This window comes from Taudactylus pleione, unplaced genomic scaffold, assembly GCF_031769625.1.
Source record: "Taudactylus pleione unplaced genomic scaffold, aTauple2 ptg000093l, whole genome shotgun sequence".
Taxonomy (NCBI): Eukaryota; Metazoa; Chordata; class Amphibia; order Anura; family Myobatrachidae; genus Taudactylus; species Taudactylus pleione.
Genome location: NW_028284495.1, coordinates 10,697,661 through 10,705,000, shown reverse-complemented (window position 1 = coordinate 10,705,000; position 7,340 = coordinate 10,697,661). Strand labels below are relative to the sequence as shown.

General features: G+C 54.0%; 1 protein-coding gene across 1 annotated transcript in view; it reads right to left on the bottom strand.

Annotated features, from left to right (window-relative positions):
* Window positions 1–7,340, bottom strand: part of PRKDC (protein kinase, DNA-activated, catalytic subunit) — a 418,309-nt gene that overhangs the window by 60,975 nt on the left and 349,994 nt on the right. The gene's annotated exons all lie outside the window — the stretch shown is intronic.

Sequence of the window (7,340 nt, the reverse complement as noted above, 5' to 3'; positions counted from 1 at the left end):
TGAGTCATTCAGTAATAATGTTATCTCCTGCTGTTCCCGGTGTGTGAGAACAATAGAACAGAGACACCACACAGACTGCAGTGGAGTTCAGGTAGGAGTTGTGACTTGTGATCGGTTCACAAAGTCACAGAAGTGTGTTTATAGCGTCTAACTAATATGAGACTTGGAGAGACAGAAGAGAATAGAAATCCATCCAGCAGTATTAGAAGCAGCACCTGAGATCACACTGAGCAGCCACAGGCACGTTACTTATATTCTTCACACACAGATTTATTTTTATCTATCTGTATTATCTATCTCTCTGCATATGTAGTTATATCATTAAATGATCAATAGAAGTTACATTTTCCAATGTGTCTTTTTTTCCTTATACCAGACAATCCTAATGCTAATCTAGAAAAAAAGTTTATATGTCTGCGCTTGTGTCTACTAAGAAATTGGGTATACACTCAGGGGCGTTTCTAGTGAGGAGGGGGCCCGTGTGCAGTCTCTGTCATGGGCCCCCTCCTCTCCGTTCGGCAGCTGGCAGCGCACTGAGCTGTGCGCGCCCAGCGCCGGAGCTGGAGACTTTGGGCACTAGAGTGTGCCCAGAGTCTATAGCGCATTCATAGGTCACCGGGAAAATGGCCGCGGCAGACATTTTCCTTGTTCTGCGCAAGCGCAAACGATGGGAAGATGGCCGCTGCGGTTATTTTCCAGACGTTTTTTACAGCGCCGGACCCCCTCGCCGCTGTGGGACTCCGGAGAGGTAAGTATATTATGGGTGCAGGGTGTACGATGCGGGGCCCCGCACACCCTGCACCCATTATAGATACGCCCCTGTATACACTCCAAAGCTATCAATCCTAATTTTATTAACAATAAAAATCCACTGATAGTTTCTGGATGAATGAGCGCACCACTGTATTGTTTTCTGTTCCTAATGCTAATCTACTGTATAGTATTAATAAGTGGCTATAACAGTGGTCCTACCTGAAAGTATAATCACATAGACCTGGCAAATATCATACGGATTCTACATTCGTTTGGCCTTTTTAGCAGACTGTATAAATTGTTATATGTAGTTTAATAAAATTTACAAAAAACACTAAAGTTTGTGGTTTTAATTAAATTAACCCCACCCACATACCCCCACATTAAATTGGGCTTCTTTTGGGGCTTTTTTGGATTGGTTTGGGCTTGTTTTGTACTCATCGGTTGCTTGTTTGTCATTTTAAAGTTGGCAAAACTGCACACAGCGCGGCAGAGCAAATAATATGAGATATGGTAAGAACTTACCCTTGTTATCTCTATTTCTACGAAGTCCATAGGGTTCCACAGGATACCTTGGGGTATAGGTGTGACGTCAGTCGCAGGGCACCAAAGAGTTAAGCTTTCAGCCTCCCAGGATGCACTAGGTCCCCCTCCTATACCCCGCCCCCGGGCCAAGGCACCTCAGTTAGTTACCAAGCCATAGGCCGGAGGAGGAGAAGGAAGAGAGAGAACAAAGATCTGGACACATACAAGAATCACATTCTCACCAGAGGGAGACGGAAAACCGGTGACCAGAGCAAAGCCCATCTGCAGCACAGGTGCGACAGGGCGGGAGTCCTGTGGAACCCTATGGACTTCGTAGAAATAGAGATAACAAGGGTAAGTTCTTACCATATCTCATATTTTCTACTTCAGGGTCCATAGGGTATCCACAGGATACCTTGGGGATGTCCCAAAGCAGTATCCTTTAAGGGTGGGGACGCTCCTGTGCAGAAAGGAGAATCCGCCGCCCGAAGGAAGCATCCTGAGAGGCGAAGGTGTCAAACCTGTAATACCTCACGAAGGTATGGACAGAAGACCACGTAGCAGCCTTGCAGATCTGAACTGCCGAGGCACCACGTCGAGCTGCCCACGAAGGACCCACAGACCTAGTGGAATGAGCCTTCAGAGAAGGAGGGACCGGTAGGCCTTCATGAAGATAAGCTTCAGAAATAGCCATACGGATCCAGGCTGCCAAAGTTTGCTTTGAAGCAGACCAACCCTTTTTACAGAAGCCATAGAGGACAACAAAGCGTCCGACTTCCTAAACAAAGAAGTGCGGTCAACATAAGTCCTTAAGGCCCGCACAACATCCAAAGAGGCCTCACCAACGGAAAGACCCGGTGAGTTAAAGGCCGGAACAACTATTTCCTCGTTAACATGAAACTGGGAAACAACTTTGGGAAGAAACTCGGGCCGAGTGCGGAGCACTGCCCTGTTCCCATGAAAAACCAAGAAAGGGGGTCTACAAGAAAGAGCCCCTAACTCAGAAACACGTCTGGCTGAAGCAACGGCCAGAAGGAAAACAGTCTTAGCTGTTAGCCATTTAATATCCACTGAGCCCAGTGGTTCAAACGGCGGTCCTTGGAGAGCCCTCAGGACCACAGCCAAATCCCAAGGCGCCACAGGTGGAACAAAGGGCGGCTGAATACGGAGAACACCTTGCATAAAGGTGCGCACATCCGGGATTGTAGCAATCCTACGGTGAAACCAGACAGATAGGGCCGAAACCTGTACCTTCAAAGAAGCAAGGCGAAGCCCATGATCTAGTCCCGCTTGCAGGAAGGCGAGAATCCGAGACAGACGAAACTCCCGCGGTGCATAACCTCTCGGTCGACACCACTGGAAGAACGTATGCCACACGCGATGGTATATCCTCGCGGAAGACGGTTTCCGAGCTCGTAACATGGTACGCACCACAGAGCTGGAAAACCCCCAGGACCTCAGCATGGCCGTCTCAACAGCCACGCCGCCAAAGACAGCCGAGTCAGGTCCGGGTGAAGACAAGGACCCTGAGACAGAAGGTCCAGTCGTAGCGGCAACCGCAGAGGACTGTCCACGGACAGACCCTGAAGGTCTGAGAACCAGTGCCGTCTGGGCCACGCGGGAGCTATCAACAGGAGCGTCCCTCCTTCCTGTTTGAATTTCCGGATTACCCGTGGAAGAAGGGAGACCGGAGGGAACAGGTATGCGAACCTGAACGTCCACCGGACGGACAGAGCATCCACCAGAGACGCCCCTTCGTCTCTTGTGCGAGACCCGTACACCGGCAACTTGTTGTTGTGCCGGGACGCCATGAGGTCGATTTCTGGAAGACCCCACCTGTTCACCAGTAGTTGAAAAACGTCCGGGTGCAGGGACCATTCCCCTGGATGAACGTCCTGGCGACTTAGAAAGTCCGCCTCCCAATTTAGCACTCCCGGGATGAAGACCGCTGATATGGCCGGAAGATTGCGCTCCGCCCAAACCAGGATCCGAGAGACCTCTACGAGAGCCGCCCGACTGCGAGTTCCTCCTTGCCTGTTTATGTAGGCCACGGTGGTAGCATTGTCCGACTGGACCTGCACCGGGTGACCCTGGAGAAACCGCTGTGCCTGCAGGAGAGCATTGAAGACCGCACGGAGTTCCAAGATATTTATTGGAAGCTCCGCTTCTGTCGGTGTCCACCTGCCCTGGAACAAGTGTGGACCCGAAACTGCTCCCCAGCCCCGAAGACTGGCGTCCGTTGTCAACAGGACCCAATTTGGAACCCAGAACGGACGTCCCTTGTTGAGGTGGGTCGTCTTTAACCACCACGCAAGGGACAGGCGAACCTCCGGGGTGAGCACAATCGTCTGGAACTTCAGAGACTGAGGCAGCCCGTTCCACTTGGACAGGATCAGGTGCTGCAGAGGTCTGGAGTGAAACTGGGCGTATTCCACCATGTCGAACACCGACACCATGGAGCCCAGTAACCCCATCGCCGAGTGTAAGGACACCCGGCGGCTGTGCAGACAACTGCGCACCCTTGACTGTAAAGCAGAGATCTTGTCCTCCGTCACGAAGATCCTTTGCTGTCCCGAGTCCAATAAGGCTCCAAGATGCAGAATCCTCCGAGACGGGATTAGAGTGGACTTCTGCCAGTTGATTAGCCAGCCGTGCCGTTGCAGCAGTGCAATGGTCAAGTCCAAGTGGTGTAACAGGAGCTCTGGAGATCCTGCCACCAATAACAGGTCGTCCAAGTACGGCAACATGCGGACTCCTTGCAGCCGCAGAGAAGCCGCCATGACCGCCATAGCGTCCTGTATGTCCAATGACACCATGTAGTCCCCAGGTTCCAGCGCCAGAATGATGGACCGTAGGGTCTCCATCCGAAACTTCGGGACCCGCAAAGACTTGTTGAGTGCTTTGAGGTTGAGAATCGGACGATATGACCCATTGGGTTTCTGTACCAAAAATAGATTTGAATAGAAACCCTGGCCCCTCTGGGAGAATGGAACAGGCACTATAACTCCAGCCTGGAGCATAGTGTGCAATACCTTCCGCAGCTCTGTAGCCTTGTTCCGGTCTGATGGTAGACCCGTGGTGAAGAATCGAGCCGGGGGTCTGTGCCGGAAGGAGAGGGCGTACCCGTGAGAGACCACCTCCAGAACCCAAGTGTCTGTCGTAGTGAACGACCAACACCGGGAGAACTGCAGCAGGCGGCCTCCCACCCTGAGATCCCCCAAGGGGAGACCCGGACCGTCAGGCCGCAGGCTTGTCATCTGGCTTGGGGGCCGGACGTCTGGTACTCCATGCCTGTTTCCGGGGCTTGACCGATTTCTTAGGGCCAGCCTGTCGAGGAAACGACTGTGGTTTGGGCCTGCCCTGGGCCCTAGATGACCGAAAGGACGATGGTCCAGAACCAGAAGGAGCAGCAGCCGACGGGAGACAAGCAGATTTGGCTGCCGCCAGCGTGGCCACAATCTTATCCAGATCCGGACCGAAGAGAACTTCTCCGGTAAACGGCAACGCTTCCAGACCTTTCTTGGATCTGGGTCCGCCTTTCAGGATCGCAGCCACAAGGTGCGACGAGCAGCTACCGCTGCTGAAGAAATTCTAGACACCAGAGTACTAATGTCTAGAGCCGCCTCGTTGATGTAGGTGGCCGAATCACGGAGATTGCCAATCAACTCCGCCTGTTCGGCCGGACAGTCGGATTCAAAAGAAGCCTCTAATGAATCCGCCCAGCGCTCCATCGCTCTGGCAACCCAGCAAATGGCCATAGCCGGCCGTGCTGCCCCCCCTGCAAGGGAATAAGCGGACTTCAGGCAGATTTCTACCTTGCGGTCCGTAGCATCCTTAAGGGAGGACATGGATGGCATCGGCAATGTGGCACTACAGACAAGACGGGTCACGTGAGAATCCACCTGTGGAGGGGATTCACACTTAGCAAAATAATTATCCGCGAACGGATAAGCCACCGCCAGGCGTCTCTGCGGCTGGTATCTTTTGCCAGGTTGTTTCCACGCCTCCTCTAAATGGTCCACCAACTGACCCGAAAGAGGAAAGACTGTGGCATCGCCCTTCACATCTTTGAAAAAGGCATACTTAGATTTAGCCGCTGGGGGAACTTCGTCCTCAATCACCAAGGCTGTGCGGACCGCCCGAATAAGTCCAGGAATATATACTTTGGACTTAGCATCAGCGTCCTTAGTATGGAAAGGTTCCTGATCGTAAGGATCCAGAATCTCCCCATCATCAGACGTCCCTTCGTCATCCTCATAAGGAGCGGACAGAGACGCCACCGGCCTTTTATGAGGCCGCATCACAGACTCCCCTTGCAACACATCCGACAAGTGCTGTACAGAACTCGTCAGGGAGTTAACCCACGCTGGCTCCTGAGAACCCGGGAGCGGGGAAATAGGGAGACTGTGGGGTACCACCAATTGTCGTGGGAACCCCTGCATGGGTGACGACACCACAGACTGCTGGGACAAACCCATCGGAGTAAACGCGGGCTGCGGAGCTAACTGGCCCACTAAAGCTGTTAACGCCTGAGCGAAACAAGCCCAGGGCGGCTCCTGTACCGGTGCTGTAACCGTAATAGGCCGCGCCATGGACAAACACTGCCGGCAAAGGCCCTCCGCGCTACCCTCCCCCTCCGCTAACGGTACTTTGCACGTGGTACACTGTAGCCGGAGGGGAAAATCACTTTCAGACATGATGGCACCACGTATGTGACCTCTCTCACCAATTAAGTATTAAATAGGCGAGAGACCACCCTGCAGCACCGCACCGCAAGGGCTTTAGCAGAAAGAACAGGGACAGTAATAAAGCTGACAGTTTAGAGAAGAAAAGTTACAGGCAGCGCTAGCACAGTCACATACAATGCAGAGAAATAACAATTCCTGCACTAACAGCGCTGATCACTCAACTACACAGACACAGGGCCTGGTAGGACACAGCGCTGCATACACAGACCTGAGCCACAGCGGAGGAGAGGTATGCGGGGGACCCAGACCACGATGCTTCCTTCCAGACTTCCAGCAGCGTTCACCATGCGTTGCAGAGAAGATGGCCGCCGAGGAGCAGAGAGAAGCTGGCCTGGGGGAGGAGCGCTGACACAGGACCAGTCAGCACAGTGCAGAGAGGGCTGTGTGCAGCGGGGGAGGCGCCGGCTGTGAGACAGGGAAGGCGCGCTCCCCTGGCATGCATTTAACCCCTGGGACGCCGCAGCGCTACCGCTCTGCTGCGGTCCGCTGTCCCAGGGGGTAGTGGAAGCGCAGGTTGGTCGCCTGGCTCCACGCTGCAGCCAGTCCCCAGGGAGCCCCCTGCCTGGGGACTTAGGACCATGTGATCAGCGGGGACCCACCGCGGGACCCCGCTGCTTACCTCTGTCCCCCTTGAATCCGGCCATGGTCCGGAGCATCTGGGGTCACCGCTAGCTGTGACCCCAGACGCCCACCAGCATCCCCGGATCAGTACCGGCGTTCTGGTACCGGCGGGGTGTAGGGAAGACAGCATGGACGTCAGGACTGACTGTCCATGCTGTTCATCCAGATGTGCAGCCACAGCTGCATGAAGAAAAAGCTTCAGGGGCTCTTCTAGCCCCCACTCCAACAGGTGCACCCGACTCCGGCCGGGCACCAAACTAAACTGAGGTGCCTTGGCCCGGGGGCGGGGTATAGGAGGGGGACCTAGTGCATCCTGGGAGGCTGAAAGCTTAACTCTTTGGTGCCCTGCGACTGACGTCACACCTATACCCCAAGGTATCCTGTGGAACCCTATGGACCCTGAAGTAGAAAATGAGAGCCACGCTAGTGAGGGAGAGCCCGAATGCTAATGGCGCCACTTGATATGCAGGACGCGCCAAATACCGGCTGGTATGGGCGGCAGAAGTTTTGGCTCCCGATAAGAAGCTCTGCCTCCGTTAGCTCCGGTGTTCTAACCGGGAATTAGGGAACTGCCCCCATTAGCACTGCTTACTATGTCCCCAGGAGTGACTCGAGGAGAAGGTGGTGCGGGGGGAAGAGAAGGAGGGAGGGGGGGTTCGGTCAGGTCTCTCCTAACAGTGATAGTTGTCGCTA